Below are 23,493 nucleotides of genomic sequence, written 5' to 3'. Positions count from 1 at the left end.
CGGCCAGCCCTGTGAATCGGACTGTTATCTTGCTGCAAGATAAAGCAGCCGTCGGAGAACTGGCCACCCAAGGCGAAAGAAAGCAAGGTATAACGGAGCATGTCACAGTATTTCTCCGACGTCAGCCTTCCGTCGATTCGCGTGAGTGGACCCAGTTCTTGCGCAGTTACGGCGCCCCATACGCTGACCGAACAACGACCGCTCGTTGCCACTTTTTGCACGTAGTGAGGTTCATACCTCTATAACAACACCTATTCACTCAACTAGAAAAGAAAAGGCCAAGAGAGGTTCAGTATGTGGTTTTTGGTCTCACCGTTCGCAAGTAGGACGCTCCACACGTTTCTGCTGGTCCCATTCAGACGTGAACCTAAGCTTTTGTTTGAAGATGACTGAGGCCCAGCCGCTGGCATCCTAGTCCCGTTGGGCCTCTGCGAATGCAAGTCTTTGCTCCTTGCGGTGTGAAGTCAGGATCGGTTTTTGACATGCAATACGACTCCGAAGCCCTGCGTCGTGAAGCCGCCGCCTGATGGTTCGGAGAAAAATTTGAAGGCCCAACTGCCCTCGTATTTTTGCTGCTGTTATACTTGGCTGGTCAAAAGCTGCACTAGCAATCCGCTCGTCCTCCTGACGAGTCGCTGAACGGGGTCTTCGCCTGTGCGCCGCATCAGCTACACGCCCTTCATTCCTATGCGCTCGCACGATGCGATTTGCGATTTACAGTGTCCAGTGCATATCCAAATCTAGAAGCTATAGTTCTTTGACTTTGTTCTTCCCGACACAAGGTACATATACAAATTCTATCTTCTAGTGGCACCTGTGACATTACGGAAACGTCTGTGAGTCGCCTCAAGATCAGCTTATCTTATAAGTCGTACTAAAACAAAGACAAAAGTATATTTCATGCTTCCAACACCCGAATAAAAACTAACAAACTTAAGCACTCTTCCCGACTTCGCGATATCTTGTGATAAACACATCGGCCAGCACTTGACAGAAATTCGACACTTACTTTTCATGTGTTGGCATTTTTTTTTTCTTTTTTTTTTCTGAAACAAAACAGTGAACATGTGGGCTGTAAATGTGGCAGAACAATTTTACAGATATGTGAGGAAACGGTATACGTTTGCTTTTAGTTATATATTTGTTAGACTGAACTGCGAACCTTAAACTGAGATCTAGTTGGAATCATTACGTGCGAAAGAACTGATAGTAATGCCCGACGGCTTTACAAACTCATGCTAAGATATGAGTGCCAGAACTGAAGCAAACCGAGATAGCCTTGCCAAGGGAATAATAAAAATACTTAAAAAAATAAAAGTCGGCGTATTTTGTTAACCGCTTCGAAATGCCGCGCCGCATAGCCGGCCCTTCGTCATAGCCGACCCGCCGACCCCCCCCCCCCCCGCTTCTACAGAGTGGACCAGTCCGCAGAGTTTCGTTCCCAGAACGACGCGGCGACCGCTGCGCCCCATGCGGCATTTTGCCTACTCCGCCAGCGTTCACGTTGTCGCAGGTCAAATTTCCTCTGACTGTACGTGTGCAGAACTCGTTTTGGCTAGATTTCAAGTTATTTTGAACCTAGTTAAAATCGCCTTGCATTACGCAATAATTATTTTAAACAAAGATAACGACGATTATGAAAGTGGCACGTTCCTCATTTTTATTCGGTTTGAAAAAGTAGCGTTATGAATAGATAAAAGATAATACGAGTAACGAGCTTCAAAGCTATGCGTCATTCACCCCATTTCTTTTTATTTAAATACTGTGACAGGTTATTTGAAGAGTTCGTCACACGACGAAGTACTGTTGTTATGTGCCTTGCGGAGGAGGTCATATTTTAGTATATTCCTGAAGCTATGTGAATTGGCTTTAAATATAACTGACTGCTTCATGGACGTCGATGAAATGTATTAAAACCTGAAAGGCAGTTCCCCCCTAGGCAGTTTAATAAACAAAAAAAACGTTTACGCTGAACAAGAGAGTGTGTAATCCTTTCGCACTTCGACGACAAACTGTGCAAAAATTTCGGCAATATTTTTTTTCTCATTTCCACGAGCTTGAACGTTACAACAAAGCTCTACTGTTCCCTTGAAGCATGCGTCGCATTATATTTTCCTCAAGCAATTCTACCAGATGCCACGACTGCCTTTCACCTCAGTGTTACTATGTTGTCAAAGTTTACAATGAAGTGAGAAGTGCAACTTGTACAAATAAACCTATTTAGATATCATCTACATCATGCTAATGTACATATCCTTCCCGTATGGGATATTAAAACAAAGTCATTTACACAGGATTGCAATTTCTAATTCTCCTCCGAAATGTAACGCTAGCGCGGTTCGAACCAGATGCGAAGGATTCAAAGCCAACTGTTATTGCCTTCAAAATCTTGAAGTCATCTGAAACTATAAATTTTGAAAATGGACCCGTTCTAAGTTACTAGCGCCATTCAATGCGATGTATTTAAAAGCCCCGTCGAAACCCATTTTGCCGCTAAAACTGAAAATCACTAAACTTTAGAATAAAACAACGATCAGTTCCGAAACTTCGGCATTTAATTTAAACCACTAGTGTTACATTTCAACAAAAAGTGAGCGGTCGGCGAGTCGTACTTTTCTTCTTTTTTTTTTTTTTTTTGTAATACAAACTGTCAATTTTTAGGAGACACATTGTACATACATGCACTGGACAGAGCTTTGAGCTACCACACGGTCGCTGCTCTCACTACCGCGCTGTTCGAGCGACTACACTCCAGTTCACTTCAAGTCCCAACACGGCTGAAATTACAATCCGATGGTGCCGATAAAACAAGGCCGAATTTCATCGTCGCGGTGCTCACTCAGTTTGCGTGTTGGCTATTCCGAAAATACACCATCACTCACATTGATTGCGCCGAAAACCAGCGCTTTCTAAACCAATAGCTTTAAGGGTGATACTTGGCAGGAATTTCGGTATCGGTGCTTGTAGTTGGCTATCGTCGCAACGAATATGTGGCACGAAGAGAGACACGTCGTGTGTTCCCATCGGACACTCCTCGCGAGAAGGGAACAGAGAAGAGCCCCGACGATATGCCAATGACGGTGCGACGACGAAGAAGCGTCAGCGGAGCGTCTTTTTCTGTCGTCTGCTGACAACTGCAAAACAAGTGTTTTCGAACTTTCCTCGCGTTATACGAAATCCCCACTGTGGCGGTTTCCAGTTCCTACACGCAATGTTCGAGGGTTTTTGAAGCTTCCAACCTCGTTCGATTTCACTACCACATCTCTACTTATCGATCACTACATGAAACGTAAAATATGTTATGCCAAAACTCGTCGCCTTGCACGCGCCTTGCCCGCAGAGATTTGCCTCGTTTCCCTGCATGCTTCTCCTTCTTTACTCATAGCAGAGCCGTCAACATCACTCTCTCCTTTCACCGCTCAACAAGATTGGAAAATCCTGCGTCTTTGCTTGCGCCGTCAAATAACGTAGTCTTCCTAATGGCGCCGCCGTACCAGTGCCGTCCTGCGTCTCTGGAGCGAGCGCAGAGCGAACGGCTGCACTTCCGCGTCTCGCGACCGGCGTCGTGCACACTCTGACCACTAACGAGAGGCCGCCCGTGCACCTCATACACGGCGACGTGAGGATCCCGAGGTATCCTGAGGTACGCGAACGTGCTACAGCTATCAGTTTTGCTTCGTAGCACATTGCGTGCGAGAAAGGCACCCCCGTTTACGTAGTTAATTCAACCGGTGTAAGCGAACCCACAAAGACAACGAGTGCTGTGGCGATCCACCAACGGCGCTGATTGATTGGCTCCAAAGCAGCCTAGCGTTGGCTGTGGTCGGACTTAAAGTGAAACGCAGTATAACAGCAGGCTTCATGACTCGCCAGTTTTAGGAACACTCAGAGATATGAATAAAAAATGCTGAATGTGCGATATGACGCCTTTTCCCTGCCTGTTGACTTTTACCGGTATGTAAAATTGTTCAAGCAGCGCCGTAAAGGTCTTGTACCGCGTGACTCATATGTCACTCACGCTTGTTTCAGTACTGACATGTGCCTGTTCTTATATTCTTTACGAGGTATCAGGCCAGGGAAAACGCCTAACTCGGCACAAGCTTGACACTGATGGAAGTCTCTTTTTGGACCCAAAGCGGTTTTACCCTAAGGCGTTAGTTTGTGTCAGAGTATTTATATTGACGTTTCTGTGACTATTGTGTGGCTGGCCGCATAATTGCCTAAGCGCCACATTTGAGCCGAAGGTTCAGGTTATAGCCCGAAGAACCAAAAGTGAAGCATAAAGTAGTCACTTGTTTGGAAATTTATAGCTTAAATGTTTTCGTGAAAAAAACCTATTTCTAAATAAAGGCTAGCTTTGGCTCTCATTTAGCTAATGAGAGTCAATGTATCCGAACTCTGGCCGAAGAAAGTAAATGTTTGGCTCTACAGCTTCGACCTTCTGAAGAACCTAAACTCCCAGACAAGACCCAAAATACGCCCTAAAGAACTATGCCACATGGGTCACCACAAATGCGGCACAAAGTTGCATGAAATTGAAGTATCTTTGTCTGTCTAAATCTACATTCAAAATAAAAAGTTGGACCTATTTCTTACACTTCACTTCCCAGCCCGGCTTCGAACCCAGTGCTCTTTGTGGCAATTTCTTGTAAAATAAATTCTTACTCAATACATGCAACTCAAAAGACTGGCAGGTGTGTTCTGCTTATATCTTGGGTTTGTGAACTCAAACAGAAATAAATATTTGATATTTGTATAGCAAATGTACCCATAAGTACTTTTACATTTTGCGTTGGAAACGAGGGAACATCGATTACGAGATAACTTTTGCAGCTACGGGCTGGATCAAGTTGCATTCCAAACTTTCTCCCTTCAAAGAAATATACTGACAACCATGGCGAAACTTCCAGGTGCTCCTGCCCAATTTACGTAATTCCTATTTTGCTTGTCAAAATAATCGGTGTTTATAACTGGATGTTTGAAAGGTACGATGATTCACCTTTATTGAGGTGTGTCGGTTACTTACCGATGGATCCTATTTACGTTGCTCCTCTTGGTGTATCTATATGAACGAATTTTAGTTGTCCTGTTCATCGGGTGTGGGTGAAACAAGCTCCAAGTTTTTTAAACGTAGTAAAAGATGTACGCCTCCCAAATTATCGGAAAATAATTTGAAAGTTTGCCCCAGGATCTCGCGTGAAGAGCTGCCTCACAGGTCGTGCATCCCAATGTGGCATTGTGCGGCAGGGTCTGGACAAGTTTTCGAATGATCAACGGAATCTGGGACAATGGTCGGCTGCAATTCCTGCGGAACAGTAACGGGCACCTGGCGAAGTGGACGCTACCTGATTTATATGCTCCTTGCACTTTTGTGGTAAGTAAGTTCGCAGGTGTCAAAAAGAGAGGATAGGATGAAAGGGCACTGAGGGATAGGTGACTCCCTGAGGTCACGAGACCTCGGGAAGGGGGGGGCGGGGTCACGTGACCTCACGGGGGGTCACGTGACCTCGCGTTTACGCCGATGTCGAAAGCGATGGCGACGCCGCTCAAGCCGGAAACGGGCAAAAAATCATATTTAACTCGAAGTACACCCTTCGTGCTTGACTTTTGCGCGTTTTTCAAACTCATACGAATTCGTGTTCGTAAGGCCCGAGATGTATTTAGCCACGAGAAGGGGCGACGACACGGCGAAGTCTTTGTGCAAATCGGCTAGGGGGTCGGGCGTATCGTTCGGAATGAATCATAATTGTTTTGATCGGTTCAAAATTTTTCTTTCGATTAAAGGCAGATTCGTCCCTACCGCGAACGACAATTCTCAAGTAGATGTCCCACGCCCGTTGTCCGCCGCCATTTCCGTCCATCCCGCGTATCCCACGATACGCGATGCGACGCCATGTTGAAAATTACGCAGTCAATGCACAAGATGCTTTCGGTTTTTTCTGCAACCTTTTTTGTACAGAACAGCTCTTAGGCGCCCGTTTCCGGCTTGAATGGCGTCGCCGTCGGCGTCGGCGTAACCGCTGTGACGTTTCGGCATGGTGACGTTTCGGCACCGTGCCGAGACGTCCTCGCGGTGTCATATGACCTCAGGGGGTCACGTGACCCCCGCGAGGTCACGAGGGTCACGTGACCTGGCGCTTACGCCGACGGCGACGGCGACGCCGCTCGGAGGGAGGGGTAGCAGGCAGGATGAGCAGGTGAGGAGGAGGGGTATACCCTCCCCTCAGTACCATTCCCTCCTCCTCCTCAAGAGTAGTGCTCTAATTTGGCGTTACAGGGAGTTGTAGACGGCTTTAATTTTTTTTTGTATTCAATGCATTCGGAGCTCTTTAGGAGTCACATAATTAGGTTTCATATGTTTTTCTATTTTTAATAATGAGTGTGTGCCTTCAGTGGCCCACGACTTTGATTAAATTTCGTGGTTTTGTCTAAACCTTAGTAAACGGCCCGTTACCACAAAGAAGAGAGTGAGCGCGGGTTAAATGGGCCAGATCTCGATCGGCGGTTTTCATGCGGAAAGAAACTGAATTTCGATCCGCAAATACTGTTCTGGTCAGTTTGGCTCTCATATGTTATGTACAACTACAAACATCGGCGAGCATGAATACCTTGTGTGTCCCTTTGAGTGTATAAATTTCGCGAATCTGCCAATATATTCTTTTAAACACTGCATTAGCTCGTCTTTGTCGCAATAAAAGATGTGGGGGTGGGGCCGACAGTAATGGAGGCAGCCGCATTCCTCCCGACCAACACGTCCCCCAGACAGCATTCTCAGAAGACCCCACTCATTGCGGGGGGCGACAACCGACCTGCCATTTGGGACATGCTCTCCCATCAGCCAACGGTCTCATGCACTGCGAGATGGTGCCGCGAAAAGAGGAAGCAGACGAAACCGCGCACAAGCCTGTACTAGGCCAGGCGACTTGACACCAGCGGCCAATACAGACACCGACGTCGCGTCTTCATCGGTATTCTAAATCTGCTCATGTAATGTTTGTATAATAAATTATATATTTTGGTAGATTACCCGTCACTACATTGGTGACGCCTACAATGTTATGGCAGACTGACCTTCAGAATCTTCAAGTCAATCTTCACACTTGAACAATACAAATGCAATGGATAAACAGCTAAAATATTAGGTCTCAAAACACAACACATGCGCGATTAATAGGCGAATATTCTCAGTACTCGTAATAAAGAACCTTTAATTTTATAATAGTTTTGATTTTCCATCTTTTTACAAATAAAAAGGGGCGCAACGAATAAAAGCTGCTGCTGCAGCTTGACGAAGTCCTGAAGCGTGCTACACTTCGGCGAGAAAACAGCATTGCAAAAAAACACAACGCAAAGCTAAAACAAAATCACGTGATTTCACTTAGTCCTCAAAAAAACAATTCGCTACTTATACATGATTACCTTCAGAAACTCATCTTAACAACGCGGAGACGTGTGTCTTAATACCGAAGCAAAATAAAATATTGCTATATCTAGAAAGCACTATTGGACAAAAGACTCGATATAAGTATTTAAGTTAAGTTACTAAATAATTGTTTCATAAAGAATTTAAAATACTATTAAAGTTACTTTCACTGTAAGGTATCTTGAGTACAGTACAAATACTTAGAGATGTAATTCAAAAGCTTTTCAATATGCTTCTTCATTGCGTAATTTGTATCGACGTCAGTGACAAACCCAATTATACAGTTGCGGAAATCTGGTTTACCAGAATGGTTTATTAGCACGCAACAATACAGAACGAAAACAAACAAAAAAACATCGTAGGGCTATTCTATGCATTTAACCACAGGGAACGGAATATCACTGATACGTGTTACAAAACATTTCTGGGAAAAAAAAGAGGTCGCGTTAGCTCTTCGCAACTTTTACGACCTGTAAGGGGCGCGGTGGTGACTATCAAGATGGCTATCATGTGGATGATCGTTGCAGAATAGCAGTAAGAGGCGGGGTCTGCAGCGCGTAATTAATTCTTGTTTTGGTTTATACGAGCACCCTTACTTGTTTTTTTACCGACAAAAAGGTGTAGGCAAGCACCTTTTTTGTGAGGCTGATTATCCAGGAGCTCAGGAGCGCAATTCTCACACCGCGGTACCACCATCGCTGCAAGTTGCCAATAGTGATATCGCTGAATATCACGTCCCGCGGGCGGACCTTAGGCGCATCGTTTAACTACGATCCATATTTCCCACATGGGGAGTTAACTATGAACCAGCTTGGGATACGGGAATTAGTAAATGAATAGCAACGAGAGCCTATATAATTGCCACGGCACTCGTCGCACCTTCTTCAAGTAGGTGCGTTCAGAAAGGCACTCATCGTTGGGAGACGCGTTGTTGTTATTTAGAGTCCTGTTCAATGCTTCTCAATGTTCACCTACAGATAGTGCTCGCGAGAGCAATAACTGCCGGACCAACGACAAAAAAAGGAAAAAGAAAACCTCGACGTTTTGCCGTAGCGGGGTCAGATATACAAGCAAAACAATAAGTGTCTTCGTATTGCGTTCACTTCTCATTTTCTTCTATTTGTTATTTTCTTCATACCGAAATTCTGCATTGTTGCCGTGGGTCATTTTCCATTCTGCGTTGCACCTCAGTGTCGCAGTCCTTACTTTCGTAAAACCACCCCTTTTGTTTGAAAACATTTTGTGGAAAACTCTAAAAAAAAAAAGCCGCCTTTGGGAAGGCGAGGGGAAAATCCTTCGTTGTACGAAATTTTGGGTGAAATATTAGTTCCAATCGTCCTCTGAGCGACGTCTTCACAAACTCAATCTGGGTCATCGTAGCTTATCGGAGCTAGCAACAGGATTTGGATGCTCGAAAGAATGTTCAAGTTTGCTTGTGCCACGCCCACGCCACTTAATACCGAAAAACTCGAAAAATAATGAATATCAGAAATGTATTTGAGATAATGAGTGTAAGATACTCAGAAATGTAATTAAAATATAGTAGCAAATACTCTCGACCAAAATTTTTTGCAGGATACCAAGATACTTCAAAAAGTATTTGAACTACAGTAACTTGAGTAGGGTGTTTGAGATAGGCACACGTTTGAAAAAGTAACCTAACGGATGAGCCTAGTCTTTTTTCAATGCCACACACTATGCGTATATTGTCACGAAGGACAAGTAATGAGGCGGCGAATAACTGAAGGAACTAAACGTTTAATAGGGCGAACTTGTGCCCAAACATAAAAAGGAACCAAAAGATAACAGCAGAGCGTCGCGGGCGTCGAAGTCGGCGAAAGAGCAGAGTCGAACGCTGGGGCGAAACCGACTCCGCTCGCCTTGCGGAATCCCCCTTATGTACGCTGGTAGGTTTCTGGATCGCTCGGCGTGGAGGTTCGGCGCGTTGAACATTCCAACCTCAAGTCAGCCAAGACGGTTCTCGAATTCACCAGAACATCATATTACAATGTCAACAAAAATGTGAAGCCGCGGCCAGGAATCGAACCCCGGCCTTCTGCGTGGACAGCAAGCGCAATAACCGTTAGGCCACGCGCGCTCTGCCTACTTGGCCAGCTGCGCGCGCGGAAATATGTTTTTCTTTTTATGTATGTGTGGTTTGACTGACGATGTGTTTGGAAATATGTCCCGTCACTCCGACGTTCTGGAGCTCTAATGTTTTAAAAATACTTCGTCTCGTGTTTTATTTTTTTTATTTTTATCGGCAGGCGGCATTTTTGGTTTTGCGTATCTTTGCGCGGCTGTCCAGGGCATTACACTCAGCTTTAACGTTATGTTCTTCCTTTCATCGCCAACTCCCTATTGGCTAATAAGTCCCGACGTTACATAAGAAGATATTATATTCTGTTTTATGCTCAGTAGGCTACTATTTAAAATCCACACTAAGATCAAGTTGCGTAGTCATCATTCTTGTAATTCGACAAGCTATGAGGATACAACGTTTTATTGAAGACTTAGATGTTAATTTCTGCCGTAGCATCGATGAACCCCCTGGTTATATTACGTACTGCTCGTGGCTCTCAAAATACACGCAATCTTTTCAGATATTTCTTCCGGCTTCGAAGTAGGCTGGATGGGCTAGACGTTCGCAACCTGGTTTTGTACAACTTCTGTGGTGACTGAGAGATCCTGGGGGAATCGGTGAGCCCGGGCACGATCGCGTTAACCCGTATTCCCTTGATCGAAAGCTCCAAAGCCACAGATGTGTTGAACGCTAGAACTGCGTTCTTTAAAGCCGCGTAGGCGGATACTCCCGCAGCTCCATTTCTGCCGAAGATGCTCGCGATGTTCACAATGGTGCCATTGCTCCCGTTTTAAGCCACCATGTATTGACCGCTTCCTATGTAACGAGGAGCGTGGCCTGCAATTAAATTCGTATACTTAGAAGCGTGGACATAGTCAATATGTTTCTCGCCAGGTGTATATATGCGCGGAAAAAAATGCGCCAGGCACCACCCGACCTGTGAGAGACTTAAAAATGCATGACCCAACTCTCTCCATCCAAAAACATTACTAAACACTACATACTATTTCCATAAACGGCGATACACTTAGCGTTGAGTGGAATATATACCACACTAAGAATAAAATGGCAGATTTGAACGTACCGTCCCAATCTGCCATTTCATATCATATATATTTCATACAAACAAACCACGCGAAAGTGGCGTCGGACGCAAAATTTGGCAGACATGGGCCACCATGTTCAGCGTACTCACGTTCGGCACAAATAACGTCACTAACGTGACGCGAACGTGGCCACGTCACGTGACCACTCAGTAACGTATTCTACCTTGAACAGGCTTGTCAGAGATGACCAAAACGAGTTACAAGTTTTCTTTTTTTTTTTTTTTTTGTTTCTTAAGTCAAAAATAGGTTTTAAATTTTTCGCGTTCTTAAAGGGGCAGTGCGACGATTTTCAGACTTTGGCGAATTAACTGCGGAAATTAATCTGCGTCACCTATGGAACGAAAAACCGTAAACCGCATTTTCTTGCGAGCGCTAGTTCTTGCTCATGGAAATGGAGCGTGCTGGTTAAGTTACGGTGTTTGTGGAGAATATAGAGTTTTAGCAGGTCGTTTCCACACGATCCGTTCGCCCTCGAACGTATCCGCGACACCACTGCGCATGCGCGCGGGAGTCGTTCGGGGAGTCGGGGGGCTCTTCTCGTTCGTTTCTCCCATTCCGGCCGCTGGAGTCGTCACCGCAACGCGGCCAGCACCGTTCAGTGTTGCCAGATTGGGCTATATATAGCCAAATTGGGCTACATTTTTTAATAGTTGGCGTCAAAATTTCGTGGTTGGCTATGTGGCTAATTTTGGGCTATTCCTAAGGGTGCGGCGAACTCTTGTCGAACCTCAGGTTCGACGTCGACCTTTGAGGTTCGACTAGTTAATTTCCGAACTTCTAATCAGTTTCGAAAAAAATTGTTTCTCTTTTCGCTAGTCGAGAAAAGAAAGGGGAAGGAGAAGGGCTTCAAACTTCTACAAACTTCGGGGTTTTCACAATGCGCAGAAAAGCAGTGCTAGCAGAGTTCAAGCGGTCTCCCCACAACGCAGTGGAACAAATCAAACAAACAGATTGCACTATTACCACAGGCCCGGTACCGCGTCTTCTACCCGGACGTAGACTGAACTCTCCAAGCGCAGCTTTGGTGCTCATTGTGAAAATTCTTAGGCATCGCCCACTTTAAGAAAGGAAATACAATAAAAAATAACGTGAACCGGAACGGGGGACGCTCATATTCTACGCAAAGAAAAATAGACGGGTGGGTTATTGGTAGGGTGTGTACTTTCCGGTGTTTATTTGTGAGAAAAATCGGCGGATGTTTTTCGGTGTTTATTTATTTTCAAAACAGCGGTGTATTTCGGAGGAACGTCTCACGACGAGGCTAAAATCGGTGATTATCGGTGAAAAAAAAGCGATTGATCACAGACAAAGATTTCCAATTTTATTCACATATAGTTCATACACTTTTTCTCTAGAAAGCAACTATTTCTCAGACTTGGTTATTATAGTAGATGCAAGCATACTTTCATGCTTGCATCTACACGCAAGGAACGTGCTGCCGTCATGGCAGCACGTTCCTTGCGGTTCGCAACCCGCATTTATGAAAACGCACGCTCCTGTATGACACGGACGTTGGCAGTGTCTTCCAGGAACCACAGCAACCTCTAAATACATGGCTTGCACCGACATCACTTGGCCAGACACAATGAGGAAAAGGCACGTAAGAGCCTACCCTCCACTGCGTTAATTTGTCCGCAAAAGGGGGCCATGGGAGACACTATGGGAGAAAGGCGTATGAGAGCTTAGCTTCCACTGCGTTCACTAGACGCTTTTGACCCCCAGAAAGGAGGGCGGACCGACGCCACCTGCAAGCCATGTATAAACACTGGAAGAATGCAGGATCCACAAGATAACACGCTTGACGAACCTCTACGGGGAAAGGGTTTCGCTAGGTCGGAAACTAGCAACGACCGGTGTTTTTCGGTTTTAACCAGGGCGAAAATATCCAACCACCGGTGTTTTTCGGTTTTAACCGATTTTATATTTTCGCACCGACGGATGTTTATCGGTGTTTTTCGGTTAAAACCGAAAAATGCACACCCTAGTTATTGGTAAGAACCTTAGATATAGGGGGTTCTGGCTTGAAACTCCCAGTTCTGACTGTTCTGCATTCCGTTTTTTTACTGTATGATCATATCTGCCGGGCTTCACAATACAGCTGTCCATGTATGTTTTCTACTTCTGAAGACCTACGAAGGATGGGTCATTGTTTCACAAATTTTCATCCTCCTGAAGCTTTTCTTTTTTCTTTTTTTTTTTTATCAGGGGACCTAATGTACACAGAAAGTGGCACATCTGAGGGTTGAAAAAGAGAATGTAACGTGTTTTTTACGCGTATGAAAAATTGGCAATAAAAGCCTTAAGAATAGTTGATTTCAGTCTTGGCTATTTTGGGCTATATTTATTTTATGACTTTGGCTATATTTGGGCTATACCTCCCAGCCGTTTGGCGGTTTCTTGGTGGGACCATCTGGCAACACCGGCACCGTTCACGACTCGGGTAAAAAAAAAAGATGGCGGTCGGTTCGGCGACCGCCTTCGCCGACCGAGCAGAGCGTTAGGCTTAGGACACCGGGAGGCGATTTGTCGTCCTGTTAGTCTGCTTCCTTTGAGAGGTTAGACCAAATCATTTCGAGGACTGCTCACGATGGTAAGCGATCGTGAATGCTGTAAACTGTGCATGCTAGTAAATTTTTGCGATCTGCGGGCAGACTAGCTGCCGTGGCGACCGCGAGCAGACGAAATGATTTGGTTCGACGGCACACAACGTGAACGATCGTTCAAGTTCAAAATGACGGAGACACGCCACATACCTTTACGGTCGTTCGGACACTTTTTACTCGATCTAGCTTCGCAGTTCTTGAAATTCCGACCGGCAAATGTTACGTCGGCCGTCTTGTTTACATCAGTCGTACGCCGGAAACACGAGCCGCCACCACGGTGTCCGCCCCCGTCGCCGCGGATTTACAGGTTGCAGAATGTTTTACATGTTTACTAGAAGATGGCGCCACCGTTCAGCCCAATCATCATTATTGTTTACACGGTCGTGCCACTTTCACGATTCCCTAAAGTATATCAAATTTGAGGTACGGTTTCACGGAACGGACAAGCTGTACCGTTCGTGATTTCGGAACCGTGTGCTTGAAAAACGACCCGCTAAAACTCCCTAATAACATAAAGGTCGAAAACCGGACAACACGTTTCTTCAACTGGCAGCATACATTTATTTTGACACCCGTCACCAGACGCGACAGTCACCGCGCAGAGTTGGAAGGGTTGAGGAGGACGGGGAAGAAAGGGAGGGTAGGGGTGGAGAGAAAATGGAGATGGAGGGAAAGCGAAACATGTTTTTTAGCCGGCAGCGCACGCGGGAGTCAAAGAGGGGGGGGGGGGGGGGATAATAAGGGAAGTGACCTTGAGGAGGGAAGGGCGACCCTACTTCGAAGGCGCCTACTTTTGTCGCATTTCCGGACGCAGAAAGGAAACGTCGGCGTCGGAGAGATAAAGCGATGGGGACCCGATGTTTTGCGGTGAATAGCGCATAGCGAAGGCTTCGATAATCGCGCGGCCGTATCTTGATTTACGTGCTCCCACAGTCGTTGTGGCCGAAAACTCTGGTTCGCAAGAGGGGCAGGAGCGGAATGGAGGGATGGGTTGGAAGCCGCCTGTTTTACCTCGTTGGCGCTCTCGCTCAGGCGGTCGTTTAGACATCGGCCTGTCTGGCCGATGTATTGCGAGCCGCACTTGAGCGGGATCGAGTAGACGCTGGCCTGTCTACAAGGAACGAACTTGGTAGCGTGCTTTTTGGGGCACGGCTTTGGGCAGTTGGTTTGTTAACCTTCCTGCAGAGCGAGGAGAGCCTGAGGCGACATGGAAAGAACACCTGCGTGTCATGTCGGAGTGCTAATGATTTGATTCTGTGGGAGACGTGCACGTGTGGAATGCACGCGAAGCGGGATGCGCGTGGCCTGTCCTTAGGTTGTGTGCTGGTGGCCTGGGCTGTCATAATGCGTTTTAAAGGGGTCTTGAGTAAGTCCTTTGGGTAGCCCGCTTTGATGAGGCAGGTGAGCTGTATGGAGCAGTTCGTCGAGATTAGGTGAGGGCATGACTTGTATCGGGATGAGGTCAGGAGCTTTTGAACGATTTCGCTTTTGACGTTTTTTGAATGCTTACTGTGGAAGGGAAGCACTGGTTTGCATGATCTTTGCTGGAAAGACCAGCAAATACCGGAATCCGAGGGGTGAAGGCGAAGATCTAAGAACTGTAGTACGTTCTGTGTGGGGGCCTCGCTGGTATATTTTAGACCGAACGAATTATCTGAGAATATCTGCTCAATATTTTTAGGGTCTGAGGTGGCTTGGTGAACGATAAGGTAGTCATCTACATATCGGAAGACGGATGTGCCCTGGGCGAGAGTTGTGAGGGCGTCGGAAACCTGCCTGTCCACGAAGAACAGGTAGATCTCACTCAAGATGGGGGCGAGGCACGAGCCGATGCAAACCCCTGTCTTCTGGGCGAAGACCTGTCCCTCGTGCTCCACTAGGGTTGAGCGTAGGTAAAGGTCGATGAGGTCCAGAAACCCCGACACAGAGACCCCCGCTGAGTTCTATAACCTGACCGCACCGTGGAGGTGTATAGCCTCGCTGATGAAACCGAGCATGGTGGGGATATCTAGGCTATAGTGCATGTCGACTACATCAAGTGAGAAAACGGCGACGGTGTTCTGGGCGGAATGGAGTTCCTCTAGGGGCTTTATCAAGGCTGTGGAGTTGTCAGTGCGGAAGGGGTGAGGGAGATCAAGGACTGAGAGTGGCTTTTGTAGAAAGAGGGCCAAGGGTCTCTGTCAGCAGCCTTTTAACGAGATAATGCTGCGAAGTGGAATGTCTGGTTTGTGGGTTTTGGCCGAGAAAAAGATAGAAAGGTATTGCTGAGAGGGCAGGCTTATTAAGCTCTTAAGAGAGGGAAGGTTCAGAGAATCGCAGAGGGCCCTGGCCTCGGATCGAAGTGAGCCAGAGGGCCGGGCTCTGAGGGGCCTGAAATTCTTACAAAGGGCGGCCGACGTCTTCTGGTCCAGTTGGTCCCTGTCAAGAACCACAAAGATTCCCTCCTTGTCTGCCTCGAGGAGCTTCAGGTCCGCCTGGCGGAATTCCTCGATGACCGTTCGGGCCATGTTCCCGGTGGAGGATCCACCTCCGTGGAAGCGGACGGTCCTGGAGCCGGCGCTGATGAAATCCTGGCGGTTGGCCTCCGGCATCTTCGAGGCCACCTCGTGCACCGCTGCCAGGTTGTCGACTCTTGAAACTGGAAGCTCCTGAGCGAACTTCGGTCCCTCTGACAGGAAGGCCTCGGTGGCCTGCGAGAGCTTGACTTTCGAAATGTTAATGGGTGGTTCGAGCTGCGGCTTGGGGTGTTGTGCCATCCTGGTCTTCAGACCCCGGAGGAACTGAACCCAGGACATCTCCAGGAGGTGAGCCGCGGACTGTTGCATCTGGTGACGGGTGTCAAAATAAATGTATGCTGCCAGTTGGAGAAACGTGTCGTCCGGTTTTCGTCCTCTATGTTATTCTCCACAAACACCGCTAGTTCTTATTTTTTTTAAAAATGGAACAAATCGAAGGTCGAAGTGGGTCTCAACTCTCCACGCCGAGTTTCGAGTGACGTACTCTGGGGGTTCACGTGGTTTCCCTTGGGCCCTCCATTCAAAGTCCGCAGTTGCTTCCGCCGCGATTGTCGACTTTCAAAGGATTAGCCTCGTCGAAGGTCGCGGCGAGCGACGGACACAAAGGACGGTTCGCCAATGGGCTGACGGCGAGTGTAGCAGCGGAGGGGGACAGGGTTTGTTGACTTCCGCGTACCCCCAGAGAAGCCGTCATTTTAGTTCCCATAGCCGTCACAGGCGGCTGCAGATCGGCAAATAATTCGTTTTTTGCCTTGCGATTACGCAGCAGGATAGCAGTTTTTCGGGGGAAGGTGACGCGTTTTTGGTCACTTGGGCTTGCATAAACAATATAAAAAATGCAAACCGGCAATTCTTTCAACATTAAGACCGTTGCAGTGCCCCTTTAAGATCTCAGTGCACTTTGAGGCATGTTTCTGGCCGCTTATTGTTCCCGCTAAATTTAGCGAGGAAAATAACGTCACATCCCTACCGAAAAATCCGGTATAACTTTTCACTATCCGGATTATGGAACCGGAAATTTTTTTCTGGAAACCCGAAATCCAGATTGCAGACAAAGGAATAATTTCTGAAAACCTAAATTCCAGATAGAATCCGGATAGAATCCAGATAGATTTCCGGTTCCATAATCCGGATAGCGAAAAGTTATACCGGATTTTTCGGTAGGGATGACTTGAATGAGTTCCCCGCTAGATTTAACGGAGAAATGGACGTCGCTTAACCTCAGCAGTAATATGGTTTCCCCGCTAAATTGACTGGGGAAAATGACGTCACATGACTTCATGTCACGTGGCTATTTACAAAATCAATTTCACCGGAAAATTTAGCGGACAAAATTAGGCCGGATGATGTCGCGTTGCCTGTACAGAAATTCAGTTTCCCCCCCAAATTTAGCGAGAAAGTTGACTTCACATGATTTCAACACTAATTCAGATTCCCCGCTAATTATAGCGGGAAAATTTAGGTTGCATGACTTGCTGTCACTGATCTCTATGCCTATTTGCTGGATCGCGAATGACCAGCTCCGCCTATGGACGGGAATGCGGCCACGGTCGGCCATCTTTTTGGTAGAGTTACATCATCATAGTTATATGCCGGACAGCGCAATGGCGGAAGGCTGCCACAATATAGCCGTGGATCTAGTACACTGTACCATGGGTGATATTTCGTGCTTGATTGAAGTTGTTAGACAAAGCAGATTCTTGAAACACGGCGTGAACGGTAGCCTCATCTTCGAGGACCCGGTGAAAGTTCTACGAAAGCGCAGCGCCGGGGGAAAGCAGCGCAGCTCGCATCGAAAGCAAACTCCGTATCGGCGTCTGCTTTCGATGCTTCTTTCGAGGCGACTTTCGATGTGTGCTGTGCTGCTTTTCCCCTGTGCAGCGATTTCGTGAAACTTGTACCGGGTCCTCAAAGATCGGGCTACCATTCACGCCGGGTTTCAAAAATATGTTTCGTCAAACAATTTCAATCAAGCACGAAATATAACCTGCGCTATATTGATGGCAGCCTGCCACCACAACTGCCACAACGCTGTCTGCCATGGATGGATGATAGTGGCTGCACCAGCTGTACCTTGTCTAGAGGTAATATAACTCTATCAAAAAGATGGCCGCCAGTGGCCGTAACGCGGAGCGGATAAACGCGATCCAGCAATTGTCATAGAGATCAGTGCTTGCTGTCCCGTGTACCCAACATTAATTCAGTTTCTCCGCATAACTTAACGGGAAAAATGACGTCACAAGACTTGATGTCATATGACCTGCACAGCAATTCAGTTTTCTCGATATATTTACCGGGAAAATCGACACATCGCCTGTCGCGGCACTTCCAGTCATATCTGCATCTAAACGCTTAATTGTGGTCCGTCTGCCCGAAATTTTCGTCTTTAATCTTCTGCAGGTATATGAATCCTACAGGATTCATATAATTTTCCTTCTGAAATCAGGTTTCCGTTCATATGGCCCACCTGACTGATACCTAGAACGCCTACTGAATCGGATGCCTGTTCCAAGGTGTCTTTTAGGTCACGGCCTCTCATTTTGTGTTGTGTTCGTCCCCTTCTGCGTTGCTGAGTCTCGGGTTTTATAACCATGATTCATCACCAGCTGACTTTTTTTTAAAGTATTATTGGAGCTTAACAACTCATCAAAAACAGGTGCAGAGAATGAAATGAATATTTGTTGCGTGACTCACTCTTAGGTTGATAAAGATTACGCCGTCAAATGTGGCGTCGCTGATCAAGCCCAGGGGTGTGGACTTCTGCAGGTTCTCCGCGATGTTCACCCCGAGACCTTGCTCCTTTCCGGGGAAAGCAGTTTTGCTTTCGATTTCTTTGAAGAGAGCTTCTACGTCGGCGGATTTTCAGAGATCAGTGGACATCCTTATGTGACTAAAGTCCTGGATAGCTGTGAAGGAAAACACAATAAAGGAATTACATTTTGTATAACAAAAAGTTGGAGCACATTTGGTAATATTTTTTATGTCAATAACTTGGGAATTCTTTTAATTGCGCATGTTCTTTCAAAAGATGACTGTTTAGTCTTGACTAAATAGTGCCCCATGAGCTTAATGACGCTGCATTAAAAGTAAAGTTCCTTTGCTAGCGTTTTGTGAATTTACAAAAATAGATAAGTATTTGCTTTTTGACAATTATCTGCTAGTTTGTTGTCCACAACTATACTGAATAGTTAATATCGACCGAACTAAACAATGTCAAACCAGGACTTTATAATTTTGAGGTAGTATTTGTTTTTGTCTTAATTATTCTAAACGTTTTGCTCTCCTTGACCGATCGAGAGGTAGTGATTTGTCTACCTGAATTTGCCTCAATTGTTTTTTTGGACTTTACCCCGTTTTTACGCCATTTTCATTTTACTTTTTTTTATTTGAAGGAATTTTTTTTCTCAGGCAGAATAACTTGCAACATCTCAGTTTACACATGTACGAGTTATAAAATACGCATGTAAAGCGTACTTTTGTTATTATTAGCATGTAAAACAAATATTTCAAAAAGAATTACCTACTAAAATATTATCAATTTATATATTCAACAATATTCTATTGGGAGATAAACAAAAAAGGCATTGCCGGTGAAATAAACTCCCCCTCATGCGTGACCACAAGAAGCATCGAAATTATTGATAGTTTACAAATAAAGTTATACAAATTTAGCTATGCCAAACACTCCTTAAAACATACGTTAAAAAGATAATTTTCTCGTTCGTAAACCAAAACCCCCCGCCAAAAAAAAAAACACAAAAAAATGGAGACCCAGTGTGGAAAGAAGTACACAGAAATGTCGACATGCCTGAATGAAACGGGCCATAAAAAAGAAACAACCTAGCTTTTCAGGTACAAAAGAACACCTTGTCATAGCTTAAAAGGGTACTAGCGTTTGACCGTCTAGGAATAGAATTATTATATTGACGACTAATTATGATCCTTAGCAAATTACGTACTACCGGAAAAACAGGTGCGCTAGTGGACAGTACCTTAGGCCCTTGCAATTTTATTGTGAACATTACTTTTACCGAATAAAGTATAGTTACAATGTTGGCAAAGGTTTGTTAATTGATTTCCAAATTTAAAGGACACTAAAATTACCAATATCCAAACTACTAAGATCTTAGGAAGGTTTCGTTATCTTAGGTATGCCAGGCGTATGACTTTTAACTCGAACAGCTTTATTAAAAACAAAATAAAATACAAAAAAAAAACGTGAATTGTAGATTAATGCGATTTGTGCCGCTGATTGATATACGGATAGAGGGACATATTATATGTGTCAAATCGTCACAGCAAGTCAAATATTTAACTATACTTTTAAATCAACCTTCTGATTTGCGATACTAAACATGCGATACCAAATATAAACCTGATGAGCGTCATATGAAACACGCAATCAGTCAATTTTTAATGGATTTGAATAACGTGAAAAGCGCTGATGCGTGCTAAAAAACCGCCGGCGTTGCGCCTTTTGTACGAGTGGAAACCTTAGTACACCCCAGGGCTTACCACGTGGTTCGTGGTTAATTTGTTTTTAATTGCATGATGACGCTTAGGAAACACGAACGATTAGAACATTATGTTTATTTTCAATAATTAACAATTCATTTAACAAATTTTAGTTAATTAATCTACTTGTTGTGAAATTTAACAATCTATATTATATCCCCCTGGCCATATAACTCGCCCATATAGACCACATTAGAGTACCTTTCACGACAATTTTGAGATAAATAAGTTTGAATTAAAATGAAGCCCCTTGTGTAAGTGACAGCCGACATGTCATCGAGATGCTAAAAAAAGCTTTTATATTTTGGGAACAACAAAAATGCTGATAACACTTCTCGGGCTAACGTTTTGGACAAACCAGCTCAAAGCCTCGAGTAAATGCTACTCCGTAAACAACACAAGCTGACCAAATCTCCCTCTAAGGAGCGTCTCGCGAGCATGAATGCACCAGGGCTGGGCAGTGTCGCGATACAAATGTATCGCGATAGTACCTTAGAGGCGCTTCCGAGTGTCTGTATTTCTGTATCGAAACACATTCGATGAATGTATTTGTATCTTAGTAGTGAACTACATTTAAGATGTATCGCTTGTATCGCGATACGTTTCCAGGCTTAGGTATCTCGTTACAATTGTTGTCCTTTCTCAGATAAATTTAAAAGATTATAAAACATCTCTTTGCTGCAAGATGCTTCATTGTTTATAATACAACCCCCCTACAACATACCTCATTTCGGTAGCCGACATTAAAAAAAAGTGGTTTAACTAATGTTACGGGCAAGAATAACAAAATCAGCTCCTTTCACAAAATCCTCCACTCTTACCAATTTAGCAGAGATCACTGTAAAGGAGTTGATTGAAGAAACATTACAGCCCTATTGTGGAATCTCCCTATATTATGGGTGACTCAGAAGCTTATAGTACGACATTTGGAGATGCGCCCTCACGGCGAAACAGGGTTCATTACGGGCAGACGTTTTTTGTCAAGCATGGTACGCAGCCTGTAACTATGTTCTTCAACGGGGGTGACATGTTTCCTATAGCGGCATTAATGCTAAATAAAGAGTTCGAGGCACGTTTAACAGCATCAATAGTCACAAAAAAAGAAGCACAAGCATAAATTATCATTCATATTCGCCAAGAACTACACCCTCGCCCTCAAGTGCCGTTCGACAACAAATGTACTTCTATAAGTAACACTATCTGTATTCCCCAATACTACTTCGCCGGTTTTGCAGAAGTATCTCAGGGATATCCCTTTGCAGAAAAGACAAATGCATCTCAGTATTTGTATTTTGGGCCCTAAAACACATCTATCTCAGTATTTCTATTCCCGAATACTTTTTTCGAGTATATCTACACAGCCTTGGTATGTACCTACCTGTAGGGCAATCATTCTACTATACTCTAATGCCGCTGTCATAAAATGTCCGAGACAAATAAGAGTTTCGCTCATATATAAAAGTGATCAAATGCAGTGAGCATGAGTTACAATACCACCGAGAAACGCGAGCATTCCGCTTTCATAAATAGAGTTCCATATCCATCGCATATATTTTTGCGTGAATTTCAATAGGTAATATTAACTGGCTGACGTGACATGCTGCAAGAGGGATGTGGGAGCGTTCATAAGAAAGTAGTTTTCGCAGAAACAAGAATGTCACGAAATGCACACCATCATCGTAGCATTCTTATGGTTTCTTCACCACCCGTCACATTTCTGCCGGCGATGAAGACGGTAACTCTTTCACGAGCCAGCATTTTGGCGGCGGTACGGTCAATTTCGCTTGCTCCACCGGTGACAAGTGCTAGCCGACCCCGAGTGATATGAAAGGAAAAGTCTCATTGCCATCTGTGGTGCTACTGTCTTTACGTACAGCTTCGCAGGTGGCCAGCTTCCACGAAAGGCTACAGCAAAGCACAAACCGGAAACGTATTCCGGAAATGATAGACATATTTACCGATTTCTAATTACTCTGTACAAAAGTAGAATAGACGTGAGAAGTGTCTGCTCTGAGGAACGTCGCGAACAGCCAGGTTTTATATACTGGCCACAAGATCGATGAAAAAATATTATCTAATTCCAGGACGCGTTGAGGTGGTAGGGTCACAAAAATAAGGAAATTTCTGTTAATGCTACAATACTTTCGGTCACTACACTCTAAGAAAAAATGGAGGAAAAAAGTAGCAACGGCGCATCTTCCTCCCTTCTACTGACGCGCCCCCAAGCGGACACGAGAAAAGGGGAGGAATGAAACGTTTATCTACTTCTCCAGGCAGACGGGAGAAAGCTTTCGCCCTCCCGACTCATCTGCTTTCGGTTTCGTTTTTCGAGCAGGTCGCGCACGTTGTTTATTAAATAGCTGTTGAGTTGATTGAGCTTCAGCGGCAGCGAAACAAGCTCAAGGCTTCGAACCGCATTGGAGCGGCTTGATTTATTGGCCTTCAAATAATTACGGCGTGATCGAGCGGTTGCTTTTTAATAAGAGATTCATCCCCTGAGCCATTCAAATTACTCTCAGAGGTATGACATTGCTGGAAAAAAATCAACATGCTGGGAATATTTTTTATTGCTTATTCAGTCAAGGAAAAATTCCGTCCTTTCAAAACGACCAGTATAAAAGACGGAAACACAGAGCACGGGTGTAGTGTAGGTGTTAGTGTGGTGTTCTGTTGTGCTGATATTAGTGTGTGCCGTGTATGTGGTCAATGTATGTTCACCTGATGCTTCTAATAAGCGTGATGTGTGTATAGTAGAGAATCCCCTAGCGCAATAGTGGCCTGTGGAAATCAAATTATTTTTTTGTACACAACATGAATTGGGCGGTACCTAGCGCCACCTAGCCTAGCTACTTGCAATTACTCTGTTTGACCCCCGCCATCTCGTGGCTAGCGATTTAACCTTCTTTCACGCTACGCGATAAACAGCGGCTTCGAGTTTGTTCTTTCGAGAGCGGCTCTTGGTTTCGCGGATTGAGTTTGTCTTTCTCCGTGATGTGTTGTTGACGAAGGAATTGTGACTCGAGGAACACCAAAGGTAAGACTCAAAGTGCGCGAAGTAACTGGGTATCGGTTGTCTCCGTTTAACATCGCAGTGCTCTCGACACAGAAGACTGAGTAACTGCTTTCGAAACGCAAGTTTCTGTACCTGTGGGGGGAATGTGGCTTGGGAAATAAACACAGTTCACGGAAAGTTCGTGTTACGCTTTCATCTGCTGCTCCTCTCGTCCCGTACAAGAAACGTAGCGTC

At 45.2% G+C, this 23,493-nt stretch overlaps 1 pseudogene; it reads right to left on the bottom strand.

The window, feature by feature from the left end:
* Positions 1-9,982: 9,982 nt before the first annotated feature.
* LOC115321250 lies at positions 9,983-22,004 on the bottom strand (annotated as a pseudogene).
* Between the last annotated feature and the right edge of the window lie 1,489 nt (positions 22,005-23,493).

This window comes from Ixodes scapularis, unplaced genomic scaffold, assembly GCF_016920785.2.
Source record: "Ixodes scapularis isolate PalLabHiFi unplaced genomic scaffold, ASM1692078v2 PGA_scaffold5__190_contigs__length_132052651, whole genome shotgun sequence".
NCBI lineage: Eukaryota > Metazoa > Arthropoda > Arachnida > Ixodida > Ixodidae > Ixodes > Ixodes scapularis.
This window is presented reverse-complemented; position numbering and strand designations above follow the sequence as displayed.